We start from the raw sequence: 18,935 nt of genomic DNA, 5'->3' as shown, positions 1-18,935 counted from the left end.
GAAACAGATTGTCAGTGACAGAACACACTGATCTGATCAAGCTCACAGCAGAGCTTGGCAGTTGATGGCTGAACAGCTTTCTCCCTCCTCCAAAACACTCACTATATATCCTACACTACTCACTGGCTTGAGTACACACAGGGAGGCCAGAGACAAAGCAAAAACAATCCCACTATTTTCACTCTCTCTGCCAACACTGTGTCACGATGTTCCATGGGTTACAACGCTGAAAAGAGCCAGTAACAACCTCATGTTGCTGCATGCCTTGAAATCAGTGTATCAGACTAAATGATCCTCACATCTTAAAGTATACTAACAATAATGAATGACCAGTTTATTCCATGGAATATAAAATGCCAGATGAAGAAAGGAGTTTAGGATTTAAGTGTTGTTTCGAGACTGACAAATTATCAGGGATGGCTGTGAGAAATGGGCTAACACCCAAGCTAACACAAAAACAGATGAGAAAATACATTTTTAAATAACTATACTAACTTTACTAACCAAAAAGTCAAAGGAAAAACTTTTAATCTCTAAATGGGCTGATTTATTACAGTCCACTTCCATTCATTTAATTCTTGTAAGTGACAGGTGTCATGTCACGCCACCTTCATTCACTGATCATTTGGACTAAATCCTGTCAGCCCTCAGGCCGCTGGTCATTGGTTAAAAGTTCTGCTTTTGTCAGAGTGTTAGCATGAACGAGGTAAATTACTTGGTTTCTAATCCATTTTCCTTAATGTCTTTGGAGGAAAATTTGGAAGTTAAGGTACTGGGCCAAATGACAAAATTAAAGTTTTGTGTTTCTTGGTTTGAAAGAAATGACTGGCTAACAGAAAGTGTAGCCAAGAATTCACTTTTCTGTTTAATGTGCCTGCTTTTTGGATTAGATACGGCATGGACCCAACAAGGAATTGTGGATTAGAAACATTTGCCGGACAAAATTAGAAAACAGGGATGCAACGCAAATAACATGGGAAACAGCGTTGAGCTGTACATGTTATGCAAATGCTTAGATAGTATAGTTAGTGATGCTGGCTACAACATGTGACACTGGGGTTCAAATCCCGGTCAAAATGCACTCAAAATGTATTTTCCATAGTGGCTGTCATAGTTTCAGTCACTGAATATTCTCAGCTAAAGCTATATAATTAAAGTTATTTCAATTTTTGTGAATATTTTCCAGAAGTTGCACTTACTTATTTCATATATTTTGCATGAAAACACCAACTGAGTCTGTTAAAAATGTCTGTTAGTGAAATGTTGTGATTGCCATGTCAGCCTTCTGATTAATGCCTGAAGAAGTGACTGAATAGAGCAACACTTGGCAGCTAATTGAGGGTAAAGGGGAATAGTCCCCTCTCTAGCATCATCACGTGTTGGTCATTTTGGTTTATCATTACATTTGGTGTTTTTATACTGTGATAACATATTCTACTATCTCAGGTTCAAATTGAACATCTTTTCATTCAATACATTTTTCCTTTGATTTTAGTCGCAGCTTGGCATAATGGGGTAATTGAGGGGTTTTGAAGCTGGACTAGTTGAGAACCACTGATGTAGAGCACTAAAAAAGTATATTGTATCTGTAATTGATGCAACTGTGTGTATTGTATGTGATGTTCTTTTGCTGCTGTGCTAACTATTTAATCTATATTATCCATTTGTTAGCCCACCCACCAAATTTCACCACCAGCCGCCACTGCAAATTACAGTAACTGGTCTGTGTTGTGTACTTACATCTTGACTAACACAAACTGTTCGTGCAAAGCTAATTAGACATGGTCTGTTTATTTAATAGGGCACTTGAGGAAACCTATATCAAAGAAGGAAATTAAGTACCTCAATAACGTTCAATAGTATTTAACCAGTTTTCTGTTTTAATATTCTCCAGTGCACCAAAGCAACTCCAGACTTCATTGCAGTTTCTTATGGCAACCTTTGGTTTTGTATGAAAGTATAATAAGCTATTTGTTTTTCCACATTCGCTCCAAATGAAAAAGCATATTTGTTTTTCGTGGGAAACATTTGAGTGTTCTCTGATTGTTGCCACGGCCATTTGTCTAAACAGCACACAGTAAGTGAACATCTGTGAACTATTTAAAATGCTATATACAACATATACATTGGGGAAAAACATACATACAGTGTAAAATCACATTCTAATCACATTCTAATGTCAACTATCATAGTTATGCAGATGACACTCAGATATATCTCGCACTGTCTCCAGATGACTGCAGTCCAATAGTGTCCTTGTGTCACTGCTTAGAGCAAGTCAAAGATCGGATGAACCAAAATTTCCTTCAGTTAAACTAAGATAAAACTTAAGTCATTGTTTTTGGCAACAAAGAGAAGAGCGTTACTGTCAGTAAACACAATGAGTCAAGACCAAGTCGGAAACTTGGCGGATAAACTGAGATCTGACCTTAAACAGTCATATCAGATCAGTCACCAAAACAGCCTTTTGTCAACTTAAGAACATATCAAGAATTGAAGGCTTTATGTCCCAAACAGATTAAGAGAAGCTGATTCATGCCTTCATCTCCAATAGACTCGACTACTGTAACGGCCCTCTGACTGGACTCCCCCAAAAAAGTATCAAACAGCTGAAGCTCATTCAAAACGCTGCAGCTCGAGTTTTAACCAGAACAAACAGATCAGAGCCTATCACCGCAGTTCTCAAGTCTTTACATTGGCTCCCAGTCAGCTACAGAATAGATTTTAAAGTTCTGCTACTGGTTTACAAATCACTGAATGGTTTAGGTCCAGAATACATGAATGACATGTTAACGGAGTATAAACCCAGTAGAGCTCTGAGATCTACTGACTCAGGCCAGATAGTAGAGTACAGAGTTCAAACCAGACATGGTGAAGCAGCATTTAGCTGTTATGCTGCACACAACTAGAACAAACTAGCAGCAGAACTCAAATCAACCCCAACTGTAAGCACCTTTAAATCCAGGTTAAAAACATTTATATTTTCATGTGCTTATGGCTGAGCGGTTTTAAATCATTTTAAATCGTAGCCTTGGATCTGCACTGTAAATCCTCTTAATTGTTTTAATGTATGTAGACGCGTATGTATATGTATGTGTGTGTATGTATATGTATATATATGTGTGTGTATGTATATATACTTTATATACATTTTTATTTCTTGTACTTTTTTCTTTTTCTTTGCTAGATTTGTCTGTTTTTTAAATGTTTTGTCTTTATGTAAAGCACATTGAGTTGCCTCTTGCTATGAAATGCGCTATATAAATAAAAATGCCTTGCCTTGCAATTATAGATTTCACATTTCACAACTGTGTTTGGCATTAAATCATGTAACTCAGTGATCATTTAATCATGCATTAGTTAGATTCTGACTGTTAGTATAAGGTCAACATTTGTGAACACTCACCGATCTATTTCGAAAGACCAAGCAGTTACATCTGAACCATCTGTAAATCTCACTTTGAGCCTGAGCTGCAGTCCACAAAACACGAAACTAATCATTCATCTTGTTGAGAGACAATATTTGAGGAGAGTACATTCGGATATACTTTCAGCCTATGAAAAAGGAAATGCTGAACAAAGACGTAGTCAGTTCACAACACAGAACCATTGGCTGCCCTCTTTTGAATATCCAGCCTTGGATCAGATGCTGAGTTATTAGTCATGCTCTTATCCAATCAGCCATCCTTAATGCTTGCACCACTGGGCATTACTCTGGAGAGGAAAGATTGTCTTTTATTGTCAGTTTGATTTCAGACTGGGGATTTGTCATATCCATGCTGTTACTGGTGGCACAGTAATTCTCCCTTTGTGTGGGTTTTCTATATTTATGAGGTCTGTCTACTTTGTGGACAAAACACATCTGTCTGTCTGTCTATCTGAAAACCCCTACCACTGCTCTGGATCTGTTTCCAGAATCTCCAAATGTCAGGATTTGGGGCTTAAATGATAGTTTTTTTTCCTGATTTATTTTGGATGAGCCACTTCCTTTGTGCCTGGTTCAGTTTTACTTCCTACTTCCTGTCTACTCCCTCATTAGTCTCACCTGTGTGTCCTACCTCTCTCCATGCTTCTTTTAGACTCTTCTGGTTAACTGCTGCTGACGCTGGATTGTCTTTTGTTGGACTTATGTTTGGACTTGATCTGCTTGTATTTCATCACCTTGTGTTGCTCACCTGTAAGTTTAATTAGTGTTATTTATTCCTGCTTTGTTGCCTTTGTGTCCCACGTATCAGTCCAACTTGTTAGTGAACTACGATGACTACAAAACAGCACTGGGCCTATACAGTATGCTCTTCTTATAGTTGTTCCATACACACATGCTTAACAGGTTAAAAAGTTTAAAGAGCTTTAAGAAACATTGATAACTCTTATTTTAGTTATAGTTATAATTATACTCAAATCAGCATGTACTGTGGTTAGAGAAGCATCTTTGAGACCATGAGGTCACTCCTTCAATCCCGTCTATGTCGATGACTGAGTTGCCTTGAGCAAACCCCTGAACCCCCCCCCCAAAAAAAAAAAAAAAATACTCCCCTGGTGCCTTTGAGCCACCTACTTCAAGGGTGCTCAAGTGTATGAGTTAAATGTAGAGAACAAGTAATTAGTATGTGTAAAGCCTGTTTTCTATTCTTGATTTGATTTAGTTTTAAGCTGTAAATAAAGTAAAAACAAGGTATAGAAAGCTGCTAAAATTATTATCTTTTTTTTTTTATTTATTATTATTGTAGTCTGTAGTTATTGTTTTTGTAGTACTGCCTGATTACATTGACATGAAACTAAACAAAATTTAGCAAAAACTTCAACATGTAAGTCATTTTATTTTTCAGGTAAAAAAATAGAAATGTTGTTAGTAAATAAATAGTTTAAGACACTTTTCAAGCAAAGAAAGAAAGACAAAATGATACAATTCGGATTCTAGCCTTCTATATGAAAAGCTAAATTTATGGCTTGTCTTGATGATTAAATTAGCTCTTTTATAAACATGTTTTTTTAAACGAAAAATTCACTTTAGGGATTTCTTTTCTTGAAATCATCTGCCCAGTAATCGACGATGTTTCTTTCTTTCTTTTTTTTTTTTTTGAATGAATGGTTCCTTTAACACGTCCCTCTCCTCTCCGCCTGAATCATCACAGAGCATCACTAGGACAGAGCAACACACACACACACATCATGTTGGCTCTCTGTGCGCATAATGATTCATCAACCACCGTTTGCTCATGAGACCGTGATTTCGGGTCCGATGAGTTCATTTTTCAGAGCTGGCCGCTGTGTCGTGGGCCCTCGGATGCCCCCACCCCCACCTCTCTCATCCCGCGTCTCGACGGACGAAACGCTGCAGCAGCAGCAGCGGCAGCATCACCGGAGCCTCCAAACTGCGTTTTCCCTGCCGTGATGGATCCCCGTGTAAACCGGTGAGCTGCTATCAGAAGACCGCTGTACTGTGGGACGCACCGACGCGCAATGACGGCAGAAAAATTGTGCCACTCATCCAACGGATAAAAAAAAAGAGAGAGAGACAGTTATATATATTTCTATCAGTGTTCTAGGATCGTCTTGTTTACCTTCCAGTCACATCAACAGCCGGGTGACAGTGATATTACGGCATGTAAGAGCTGGATAACTATTCCTGTGTGACCGACACCCATCCGCAGCTGATTACATTAAAATGAAAAAAGGTAAGCTTGATGTCTGGGTTTACGTCGGGCGTTGCGGGTTTCAGTCAAAACAGTGACGGCTGGATTGGAGCTCATCAGGCTGCATTGTTGCATCCATTGAGTTGACGCTTTGCCTGTTTCCAGTAGCTCGTCCCTTCACCTGAGCGTGGCCGCAGAGCTGCAAGATTCCGATATATAACTTGTTATGTCACGTCAACAACCTGTTTTTAATCTGAATGTGACTCCGATGATGCCTGGACAACATCTGACTTCACGCTGCCTAAACCCAAGTCAGTTAAGCTTTCTAAGACAAAGGCACCTGGAACATTTGAATAATTTCTCTTTTCAACCTCAGGCTATATGACTGATGTGTGTTTATCAAAGTGAGCAACCCCTGGCTTTCATCATTCCTGCAGGGAAGGGGGAAAAATATGGAGCTGCTGAATTTTGGATCATCTCTGTCTGTTGAGAGCAATTTGGTGAATCTCTGTTAGCTTTAACTCTGCAGAGTTTGAATTAATCAGCACTCAATTACCATTTACTTGTACTTGGTTGCGGCTTTTTCCCTTTCCTTGCTTCTGATGGGTGAAAACACTCAGACTATCCTCTCTTTGAAGTTTCATCACGCTCACAGTGAGAATCATTTTTTAAAATATTGCAGTTATTTCTGTCTTGGAGAAAAACACATTTCTGAGACGGGCTGTCACTGCCGGCTGCATCCAGCACTCATCTCCCATGAAGCTGAAGATGAGGCTTCGTCCGGTGGAGGTGATCGATATCTTGTTTGTACCTTGGACTGTGTTTCAGTTGTTGTTGTTGTTGAACAGGGGTCCCTATAATTAAAAGCCCATTTTGTTATTGGAAGGCTAATTAATAATTCACTCTCAGCTTAATTGGACTACAAATCTGTGGATTGCACACTGAAGGATGTCAGTGAAGGGCGCATTGATGCACAGCCTGAGAGGTTTTCTTGTCAAAATATGAGCTGGATAGCATTTCCCGACTTTGCTTAATGTTTGCTTTTAGCGGAAGATTAAAAGCGCATAAAGTCGGTGCTGAGCTGTACAAACAGAGCCGCTCTGGGTGTCCAGTGTCAAACAGCTCTGTTGGTGGTGGACTGTAGCCTCTCACTATGGTGTCAATGTCATATCTGCTGCCAGGGAGCTCACAGCTACGATGATACTGTACCACAGTGTTTGAAGTAAATCCAGCTGGCTCCGATCCATGATGTTCGTGGGTGTTTTTTCATTTAAAAAAAACAAAACAAAACAAAAAAAACTGGCTTAGTCAGGGCTACCGCAGGGAATGATTAGATGAGATAGTGTTACAGTATCACACACATCGGGATGACGTCAACGGTACTATGAGTGTTGAAAGTATTTTCACACCAGGACTCTGAGGAGTCCTTCGACAACTGAACCAGAACAGCACAGTCACACTGAATCCATTACGTTAACATTTAGACAGCTGTCACGCACACCCTCTGCGTGGACGCCGGTTCTGCTCTGAAAAGGTTATGTCTCTGAAAGAGCCTTCTGTCCGCCCAGTGAAGGAATGTAAGTAAATACATTTATTTAAGCACGATGTCTGTACATTACTTGAATGGATTATTCAACATTGGTTTACATGGTCAACCTCACTGAAGTCATTTGAGATCCCAACTTAACTGTTTACACGGAGGCCAAATAAAATGACCCAGGAAGGCACCAAAACATTCATACGGCAGATACAAAGTGGTTCTGCATGCGGTGGAGCTCCAGGAAATGTTTTCTGGTAGATTAATTGGCAACACTGCGTTCATTAAACAGAAGAAGATCAAGGTGGATCCACATTTTCAAGTTGTTCTGCTTCAAATATATCAAATACGATTGAAAATACCTTCTGACCCGGCTAGTCTGCGCCGAAACAAGTGCAATGAGCTATTTTTATTCTTATTGGGCTGATTATTAGTGGAGTACTAGGGTTTTCAACCTATGTTACAAACCAAGAAGTGTTAAAAGCCCGTGTGTCTGCCTCACCGTGTTAGCGCTCTAGCACTGTTAGGCTTCCTGAAGTACGACGAGTGCGAGTGCCCATCGGGTGGGGGGTGGTATCATGAGAAGAGAAAGAGCAGAAATGTCACAAGGTATTGGCCTAATTGGCATTTCAGTGAACACAGACAACAGTCTCTAAACCCCTGTCTTTTCTCTTTTCTCCCGACTGCTATATCAGCCGTGTGTTGGGGGGCATAAGGTCAGATGACAAACACAACAAGGTAATTATAATATAGCAGCCTTTCATGTCACTTGTCACGCCTTGTTATATTGAATGACGGAGTTTTATAACCAGTATGATATGGATTTCTGAATATCCTATGTTATTATGTCCGCTAGAGTATGAAGCTCATGCTCGTGGCTGTCCGTCATTGCCATGTATCTGTGCGGTGATTTACAGTTTGAGAGGACCATGGGGCTTGTTTGGGGCTCGTTGTTGCATTCACCAGTATTCACAAGCTTTAAATTTTCTCTTTTTTTTTTTCTGACACAGTGCATCCTAGTCCATGAATGTTTCTTGAATTAAAACCCTTGCGTAACAGCTGAGTCTTTCTGTATTTTGTAGTATATCAGTGTTTAAAAAATTGTCTTGCTGGTGCAGAGTTCACTTCATGACGCACCATAAAAGCCTTGGTTATGGAGATGGCATAGCTTACAGTATCTAGGTGCGTGTTGGAGCAGAAAGGAAAACTAAAGTTACTGATGTAACCTCGGTTCCATGAATTCTCCGTCCGATCTGTCAGCTGTTGTTCCAGATAAAAAAGAAGTCCCATTCACATATAAAGCACATGGCTCGTCGCTTTGTAGTCGACTGTTGGTCACTTGGGGACGTTCCAGCCTCTGGTTGCCTTGGTAACCCTGGAGTACTTTTCCCCTCAACAAATGGAGGAAAGCAGAACGTGAAAATACGGCTAGTGTATAGATAGAGCTTGCCCTTCCTGTTGTCGTTTCTCTCTATTTGAAAAGAAAATACCGTTAACGATGCTCCTAGCCCACAGGAACCTTGCGGTCATCTGTATCAGCTGCTCCAATTGGTTGTCACATCTAAGTTGAGATTTGTTCTGTTCACCATGTCCTCATTATCATGGCTGTCAAGTTACAGAGAGCTTTTTATTTGAGAATTTTAATTGGCTTATTTTGGAAAATAACAACCCGTACAGATGTTTATTTTTTTTTCTCCTCAAGTTGCCGTATAGGATCGTCTTCCGTTACTAATCTCTCTAGATTTATGTCAAATCATTTCCACTTTGCTTGTGTCACAATACAGTGTTGATGACAGCTGTAATTATATTTTCTGATGAATCTGCCACTGACGCATTTTTGCCACCTTACACATCAATCTTTTAACTCACTGTTAAAGTTGTAAAGCTTAGTCAGAGTAGAATAGGTGAATTTTATCAATAACAACGATAAAACTGGATGGAATTCAGGAGGCTAAATCTGACATCAATTCGTGCATTAATAAAAGAAGGACAAGAATAGTGTCACGAGGTCCCATGTGTCTACTCCCCGTCGGACTAAATTTGCAGTTTGAGAGAAAATAGTTCATGTACAGTATTTGAAGCTGTTGTTTCTCGATATTTACCATAGCAACAAGCCACCAGTGTAACTTCAGTTCAAGCAGAAGAATGGAGGTTTGAACTCAGCCATGTGTACACTTCCTCCTTATCACTGGTGTCTTAGTCCTCCATCTGTTCAGATATTGTCTCATCATGGCCCCTCTCAAATTTGCAACGACTCAGATGGGGAACAAAAGTGGCGCGATTCCACCTCTGAGGAGAGCAGCTCATCTCATTTTTATATATCCTCGATGGAGAGTGATTTTATGACCTTGGTAATGCTTCTCTGAGTCCATCTCGCGCAGGAGCTGATGAAGCGGCTGGAGGTGATTAAAGTCTGCCTCCACTGAAGCTCCTCTGTGCTGCTGAGTCAGTGACCTTTCCTGCCATCAGGTCACTGTGCTCAACAAGCTCCTCTCTCTCCGTCGCCTCTCTCCTCTTCTTGCCTCTCCTCTTCTGCTGGGGCATTTCGTTTAATGCGGCGAGAAAATCAAGGACGAATCGGGTGATAAACAGTCCGCTGCGTCACGCCGAAGAAACTTCTGTCCTCCACGCACCTCGGCTCCCTCTTAGCATTCGTCACATCCAAGTTCTCACATTTTCCGTTTCTTGCATAAGGGCTCAAAATAGAAACGACTGTTTTACAGTAGGGCCCCGATAAACGCCTTGTTATCTCCCGGCACGTGTCATTTTACAGTAAGTCCCCGCCTGGGCCGCGTCTTTGAATGGATCCTAAGACACAAATTTGCATGTTAAGCTGAACATTCCTCACCAGGGACAATTAATCAGCAAGCGGCAATTAATGAGTGTGTGTCCCCTGGTGATTAATTATGTCTCATGTGTCCACAGCAGTGAAGATCCTCGCAACAGCTGCTTGTTAATGTCAATGTTTTTATGGCGCTCCATATTTTTCATTCCGCATCCAAACCAAACAAACATTATCCTTCTAAACCGCTGACGAAGATTTGTCTTCTTTTTTTTTTTTTTTTTCTGCTCTGCAGTTCACAGCCAACAGCAAGTAAAAGCTAAATGACATGGACAATATGATGGAGAGGCATTTACCGAAAAGCTCTGGGATGTTTGACTTTTAAACTACAAAGAGAATTTCTTCAACTTTCGTTTTAGTTTCTGAGGCAGTTCTTTGTGATTGCGTCTGTGGGTGGCTGTGTGTATGTAAAAAATACTTTTTGGACAGAGACACAGCTCCCGGGGTTTCATTGTAATACTCACTCTCCTTGAATCATGAGTTGGCTTTAATTGGTTCTGTGTAAACTTGAGAAAGCCGGTGCTCAAAACAGATTTTGCTTTTTTGGAAACTTGCTCCCCTTTAGCAGGTCCAAACCAATTCTGTACAGTGACATTCAGAGTACAGCAGGACAAAAGAGGAATTCTCTCATAGCGACTGTAAGGAGCTGTTGAACGCTGTTTGATTTATATTGCTGCATCGTCATCAACTGACTGCAGCAACTTACACTGCTACCTAACTTTCTGTACAAGTGATTGGACGTTTTAGCTGACATGTTCATCTGTTACACTGCGAGAGAGTCAGCGTGCACAGACAGTGGACTAGATAGGGAGTCAGAGAGCAGATCTGGGCCTTCTGAAGATTAACACCGTAGGATGTCTGCCTTCTGGCTCCTGCCGCCAATTACATTCACTCAAACTGAGACCTGACCCCGGGTGTGTGCCTGTGTCACAGCCCTGGCCCTGAGCACCATATGGACACGGCGTCTCATGTTATCACCCCTGTTGCCATCGTCACCACTTCTAACTCATCACACCAGAAGATTGTTTTCACCTTTTGACATACATGGCTCCACTTTATTTCAGGAACTGATACGAGTATCACAGCGGAGATGATTAACAGATCTGAGCGAAGCAATGGATGCAGTTTTTTTTATTTATTTTTTTTAGATGATAATCAAAGCTGAAAGATTGACAGCAAAAATGGTGCAAGAGATAAACTTCAGCAGCTTTCCAGGGCAAACCCAGAGCCGTTAGACAAAGCCATGATCCTCCTATGATTGATTGAAGTGGCCAAAATAAGGTCCCTCTGGTGCATGGCTGAGCTCATCCTTAGAGACCTAGTGAAGATCTCTGGTAAGGACAGCTGCTGGGAGGCTTACCAGGCGTGGCTAGCTGGGAGAAAAACCAGGGCTGGACCTGAAATTTGCCTGAGGGACTACAAATCTCTCCTGACCTGGGAATACCTCAGTATTCCTCAGGGGAGTCTGGAAAACATTGCAGAGGTGAGTGATGTATGGAGTACCCTCACTTACCTCGTTGCCATTCTTATAAGTAGGCAAAAACTGACTGTAGAAAGACAGTTTTTCTTCTAGTCTTCCGTCTACAGTATGAATATTATCTAGTCTTAGTATCAATCCTATCACCTACTCGCTTGGCGATTGTTTTCAGTTATAATTCTTAAGATTCTCGTTTTACATAATCTGGTGACACTGGGGTTTTCGCCAACTTTAAAAGAAAAACTGAAAATAAAGCAAAATAGCAGCCTGTGCTACTGAAAAATAATTGCCAGTGTGAGCCAATATCATACTTTGCATGGACACAATATGAGGTGTTTTCCCACACAGCAGCTGGACACAGTACAGCCAGTCAGGAGTCTGTCCCCTGCAGCTTCTCCAACAGCTCACAGTGGTTTTCCTTTCAGTTTCATTACCCCCACGCAAAAAAACATAACTCGAGTAGAAACTGTTTTGTATACGCTTCTTATAAACAATCATATTTGGCTTGTGTTAGGCAGCTGAGTGATCTTAATGCGATGCAGGAGCAGTGTTTGCTCAGACGGTTTTGTGAATGATGCAAAGAGAGGGTAACCAGTGGGGGTGTTGAAGAGATCAAATTGTGGCCGATCAGATGAGGCTAATGTTTGTTCACGGATCCCTGGTGCTGTGGTTGCAGTGGAGATGATGGACTCCTTCACCGCCAGTCAAACACACACAGAAATACTGATATGTATGTTAACGTGGTTAATGCTGGGGAAAGATTTACAGTATATAACAAAGGTCCAGGGATGGTTACGTAGGTTTAGGCTCTTCAATAGAAGAGAATGTCCACAGCTAATTAAAAATGTATTGATTGGAGGAATACTTAAGCCGATTTCATGAAAGTCAAACATTCATCCTTCTCTTTATTTTATATCTCGGAGGGATATGCGTACTGCTTTCAGCATGTTGGTCAGGGTGAAGAATCACTCAGTACTTGCATAATAAATGGATACTTAAAGAAATTATTATAAGTGGCTCCAGTATTTAGTGATAGTAAATTAGAAACTTAACAAACCATTTTTACCAGACATATGGCATTCAAAACGTAACATCTGGACTATACGGCTGTGTAATCAAGTGCTTCCTCCTACATTAACCAAGGGAAACTGTAAAAAAAAAAAAAAGAGAAAAAAAAGAATAAATAAATGAGGTCTTTTGGTGTTAAAACTGAGCTCTTCCTGTTGTTAGGCTCATAATTTCAAAGAATCTATTGTTTCTCAAGGAGGACACCGACCTTTAATATGTTAATATTTCTCCACTGCAACAGCAGTAACCCGACAGTCAGTATCCTAGCGGTATTAAATTATTCACTAAAAAACACTTGCACATAAAAATGCAGTTTCATGGTGGGTACACACGATGTGCAACTGTAGTGTGCAAGAGGCAGCATCCGAAACAACAACCGACAGAGAACCTCGGATGCAAGGAGCTTCAGCTGTCCACATTTACTGACGCTTAACGTGTGCTCTTCACTGACAAAGAGACACACACACACTCACACACACGCTCATTTAAGTGAATGATTTCAGGGAGGAATACTGTAGCCTTTTGTGAGCTGCAGATTAAACTAAGCTCAAGTTGGAGAGTGGGAAATCACACCCGGGCTTTGCTTTGGCTTAATCCTGCCTATGCACTGTGTCAGTATCTTGCATAATAACGTCAAGTTACGGCCACAGCTTGAGATAACAGAAAAGTTAGGATAACTATGTGCAAAAGCCGTCCAAAGTGCAGCCCCACTCACAAATGATAGCCGGATGATGGTGGTTACATTGAGCAGTTTCTTCAACGATATGACTTTGGTCAGGTTTGGGAAATAATGTGGTGTTCATAGTATTAATATAATATCTGATCTTTTTCCAACATTCTTTAAGTCTTCTTGTGTTTGGATCACGGGACCTCATGACAATCCATCCAGCCAGGTTTCAAGCTATGCACTCGTGGACCAGTCGGCGCCTTGTGAGAAAGTCCTTGTAAACTGCGTGAGGGTTTTCAAGCGAGACATTGGTCAAAAATCTTCCTGACGAAGACAAGACAAACGTCTAGCCTTGCAAGCTTTTAAACCTCTCATGCTGCAGTTTGTTGTTTCCTCTTTGGCTCACTCTTCTAGTATGATGAATATAATACAACTTATCTCTAACTCTGGTAAAGTTTCGTCTCACGATATCCCACAATTCTCTTAAATTCTCATGACGTGAGACTTCACTTTGGGGAAGATGGACTTCAGATGAACTGGTCACATTTTTTGCATTTTTCAGGGTAATGGAAATGCAGCAACTGATACATACATTGCTCTAATAACCTTTTTTTTATTCATGTGCCAACGGGCACATCAGGTAAGTGCCGTCGTGACATCATACCATGCTTTAGGGAAAACAAATGAAACATGAACTCAACATTTTCTGACTATTTAGGGTTGTTCAGAAACTACTTATTAGTTATTTTGTTGTTCATGGTTTCTCACTAATAATGACTACACAGGATTTTGTGTTTGTTCCCTCGTCACAACTGTTTAAAATAATAAAGCTGTGTCTCTGACCAGATGGTGCAATATGGGAGGAAAAAGTAAATCAAAGCCATAAAGAATGAGTTAGAAGATCTTTAAAGCCCTGTGGAACTGGTTCTGCTGGGTCACTGTTATCTCTGTTACCCCAGGACCCTTCTGAGATTCATCTTTGGATCCGCGTTGCTGCTCATCGTGCCGCTGCCCTCGTTCTTTGTTTACTACTTTAGGAACTCGCGATATTTGGCCAGGGGAGACGCTCCAGCCCGCCCATACAGTCTCATCACTGTCAAAGAGTCAAGAACAACATTCAACCCTGTGACATTACACACCCACATCCCCTCAACCCACACACATACAGTACACACATACACAAACTTTGAGTGTAGCTGGGAGGAGTGATAGTGCACTGTGTCATCCTCAGTGGTGAGGCAGCTGGAAGTCTGTCTCCCTTTTCACAGATAGATGCAACACATCTCGCAGGACTGCTGGACACAAACACTCACATGATACACCCGCCCTCACTGTAACCTGGAAGCTCAATAGAACAGTTTACCACATGAGACAGGATGTGTCCATGTAGTTTTTCTTTATTACAGCCTTGGTCCTCTGTGCACCTGGGCTATGGGCCTGCGTATCGTATTGACATCCACCCACAGTGGGAACTTTGCCAAGATCTAACATATACACAGAAAAGCTGCATCTTCAGCTTGAGGTGGATTGAACTAAGTGGATACAACAAACTCATCTTTGTTACATCTTTACGACTAACAACGCAAGAGATTTGCACGACGCACACTTCCACAGACTATTAAACTTAACAGGGCCATTTGCACATATGACAGCCGCCTTCATTTCAATGCATAAGATTCCTATCTATACATTATTCATTGTGCATTCGCACTTACTTCACAAAGTGGAGGTTGTTCAGTTTAAGCATTACCATGAATAATTGTTAACACGCAGTTACGTGAGAAGTTGTCACGTTAGCACAACATAATAATTATGTCATTGCCATCTGTTTGCACATTGTATAGAGTAAAGCAAAATAAGCATAAAACCAGAGGAAAACAAATTAAATTCCGGTAACAAACCTAAGTCATTATACCGTAGGCTAATGGGCAGCAGCGCTGTGTGTTTTCACCGGGTTCAGAGAGATGTGTGATGTAACACAGAAACCGTTGTTGCTCTCTCACTGCGGCAGGATTAGCGACACAGGCAAAGGACTGACCTGTCTTTGCGAATTTCTCTGCCGCCTTTGTGTTTGCGTGCACCTAAACCTAATAGCTGCCGCAGCAGACTGTCCGCGTTGCGTAGGTTTCTTGAACATGACTTGACCTCCGGTTTGGAGGGGAAGTCGATGAGCGGGTCACCCTGAGCTGTCTGTGGTGAATTCCTGTCGCGCTAACTGCATGACAGCAGGAACAGCTCTTGGCCAGCCCCTGTCCTCACCCTACTGAGGTTATACGTCCTTGTTTGTGTTCGCGAAAGTCAGCGCGCGTTCATTGTAATTCCCGCTGTTGCGTAATTCACAGCAGGAGGGAGGCAGCTGTTCCTGAAGAGTGGCAGGTAATGGGGCAGCAAGATGCTCCGGAGCCTCAGAGGAGGCTGGAGGGCAAATCCTGGATGTACCTGAGTTACTGTAAGTTGCAGTTTCTCAAAGGGATCCAGTCCGGAAACATGACCATCACATAGGTCCTGGGTAAATCAGCTGTCTCTGTTCCCTTCTTGAATGCTACACACTTTCGTAGCGTATAGTTACAGAAACGCACAGCTGAGCATTAGGAGCTGACTAATGACAGAACTGATATTAGTCTCAGCTCCTCCACCTGCACAGAGAACATCTGTCTGTCATCAGAAGGCAATCTCACTCTAATAAATTGTTGGGTGCACTAATGAATTTCTTCTGGAGAATTTCAAGGGCTCCTAAAGGTCACAGTTTGCTCTCTTTCTTCGCTTCTCATCTCCATCTAATCCTCCACTCTGCTCTTTTAAATTAGTATTTGCACGTGTTTACAGTAAATATCCTCTTGTTCAATAGTCCAGAATATATGCAGACATTTTAAATTTGTTGTGTATTTGACTGAACAATGTGTACAGTGTTTCAGTACAGCTACAACGTTTCTGCCTCGTGTTACTCGAGTAAACTCTTCTGTGGCATTGAAGATCCGTAGTCATCTTTCTGACTCAGTGTCAAATGCGGTTTGGTCAATAAAAGGTTTAAAATGAATTTCGCTAGTCAGTGTGAATAAGTAGAATACTTCAGCAGACACTGAGTGCTCAGCCTGCAGCATTTTTCTCAAAGTAACTAAACATCAGTGGCTGCTGTTCCTGCGGTAACAAGATCGATGTGTGGTCTTTGTCGGGCTGTTGTGAATGCTTAGTGAGCATTAAATTTGTCAAAATGTTTCTAAGGTTGGGAGGATTCAGATGGAAGGACGAGAGAGTAAATTACTTTTCTTTTTCTTTTTTTCTAAACGTTGGAGAGGAAGGTTTCTAGAAGCCGCGTGATTGTTTCTGCCCGATCCTCCTTCATATGCTTGGTCACTGCGCTGCGTAGAGTCTCATTAGTATGGATGTCAGTGCCTCTCCTTCAGCTGAACCTGCCATGCCACTACTGTAGTAGAGCTGCCTGCCTGCCGCATTGTCCCCGGATGGCCGACGTGAGGCTGCCAGCTCCGTTTCCTCCCAAGGATGACTGAAATGTGGGCGAGCATCAGAAGCTGAATGATTCAATCAAAGGGGGTGTGTGTCTTTGACTGTTCGGCGTGGATGGAATCGCGCTTCGTGTGGATGTATAACGAACAGGGAGCACATAGGAGGGGATTATGATCATCACGGCTAAATGCAAACATTAGGTCTGTGTTAAAATGAATGGACTGATCCAGGGCCTGAATTTGCTGCATTTGTGCTGTAATGCAGATGCACATGTAGGTTTTTTTTTCATTTCCAGTTCTTTTGTGTATTTCCTGTATGTGTTCCCAGGGTTATGTTCTGATAATCAATGAATATAGTTAGTTGTGACTGTGGTTGTATGTCTGGGCTCATAATCATTCCCGAGGAAAGAATTTGGGACTCCCAAAGTACGGAAAACCTTACCACAGTATTGTATATGTAACTGTTTTGTGTCCTATTTTTTATTTTTTCAACGTGATTTGAGTTGGGTGAGGTTCAGCTAGTCTTGGATTCACACAGCTGACAGCCCAGAGTATTTGTTTGTTTACTCAGACAGTTCTGGCTGTAACTCTGCCGCCGTTCTTAGAAGCATCACAGGTGTTGATGTACTGTGCCGACCAAGGACGTAACTGACGCTGGAAAAAAATAAATAAATAAAAAAACTATGTCACTTATGACATCCGATACCTCTCTTAAAACAAAAACAGATGTTTGTGTGTCAGGCTAAGCTTTTGGAACGGGACGAAGTGTGAAAAGGAGACGTTTGGAACGCAGAAAAAAAAGAGAGAGAGAGAAAGAAAAACAAAGTAGAGAAGAAACAAATCGGCCAAGAAAACCAGAAATCCCAGATCACCATGTAAAAGAAACACATGATGGATAAAAAACATTCATGTGGATGTTACTTAGACAGATACCACCAACCTAGACCAGACCAAGCAACCCCACCCCACGACAATGACACTCCTCGATGAAAACGGCAAAAGGTGTTGACCTGGCCTCCAAATCCACTACATCCCAAACTGATCAATCATCTGTGGGATGATCCACATCCTCAACCCGTAGGACCCAAAGAACAACATTCTGTTATCAGACACCACAAGACACCCTCCATATAAGTCTATTCTCTGATGGTGGTCATAATGTTATGTCTAATTGATGTATGAAAAAGGGGCCCACGTGACATTAACCCAGGGTGAAGGGGATGTGCACACAGGGTTTGTCTTTCTTTAGTTAGAGTGCAGAAGCGATGCTAGTCATTTACTCCACTCCAAAACACTCAACCTCACTTGTACGACTCTCATCTTACCATACATGAACAAAAAATAGGCTGCACGTACCCTAAATGTCACGGTTCAGTTGTGATAGCTTTTAAAATTCCAGATATAAAAACTAAAGTCGGTGACAGCCTCCATATCACTAGGCCAGGGAGCTGTTGGACTTTAGAAGGAAAATGTGAAAATTAATTTTAATGATCAGCAATTAGACACTTGTGAGGTACATGAGTAAATGCATGTGACTGTACGCCATGGAGAAAGAATTTACATAACAAAGATGTATCTCAATAGGACGCTATCTCACTCAGCTGAACTATTTTTATTTATTGGGGTTTGTCGTCAGATAAAAACGCACAATAACAACCTTCAATTAGGAGCCTCACTGCGAACTTAATCTCCACCTGATGGGCTTTCTAGTCGTGTCTTTTCCCAGTGTTCACATCATTAAAGTGAGGTTTATATTGCCAGTGAATGAAGGGAGGCGATGATTGTATAAGCGAGCGAAAGACTTGAGCTGAGAGATGTTTATATTCTTTCTTTGTGCACCCGGAGCCATTGTCCTTTGTCCCACCTTGAGGCCACAGGATAAACTCTCCTCTCACTCCCCGCTGCTCTGTCATCACTCCTGGCCTTCATTCAATCAGTGTGACAATAAGATGAGGCCGTGCTGCCTTTGCAATGTCACCTGATTATGCAATATTCTGTTTTTAGCCTTCACAGCATCATCTGCTCATGTACTGCCACGCTTCAAAACTCCACAAGAAACCACTGAAAGGCGTGTTATTATTAGCGCTGCTTTCATTGATGTAATCACATAAACTGGTAGACATTGCTCCCATTAAATCGTACTCTGGCGGCTTTCGGTCGCCATTGTTTCTCTGTTTACACCTGCAGTATGTTACATACGCCATAGGAGTGAGAGTTTTTCTACACATGACTCGGAGACACTGA

At 41.6% G+C, this 18,935-nt stretch overlaps 1 protein-coding gene across 5 annotated transcripts in view; it reads left to right on the top strand.

Annotated features, from left to right (window-relative positions):
- Nucleotides 1–5,148: 5,148 nt before the first annotated feature.
- Nucleotides 5,149–18,935, top strand: part of dlgap4a (discs, large (Drosophila) homolog-associated protein 4a) — a 77,265-nt gene continuing 63,478 nt past the window's right edge. For 4 of the 5 annotated variants that reach the window (XM_047591849.1, XM_047591828.1, XM_047591838.1 and 1 more), the window contains exon 1: nucleotides 5,149–5,678. The gene's annotated coding sequence lies outside the window, so the exon portion shown is untranslated. The remainder of the gene's footprint in view (nucleotides 5,679–18,935) is intronic. The other variant, XM_047591858.1, reaches the window with a different exon arrangement.

The sequence above is a fragment of the Mugil cephalus genome, chromosome 1 (assembly GCF_022458985.1).
Source record: "Mugil cephalus isolate CIBA_MC_2020 chromosome 1, CIBA_Mcephalus_1.1, whole genome shotgun sequence".
Lineage (NCBI taxonomy): Eukaryota > Metazoa > Chordata > Actinopteri > Mugiliformes > Mugilidae > Mugil > Mugil cephalus.
This window is presented reverse-complemented; position numbering and strand designations above follow the sequence as displayed.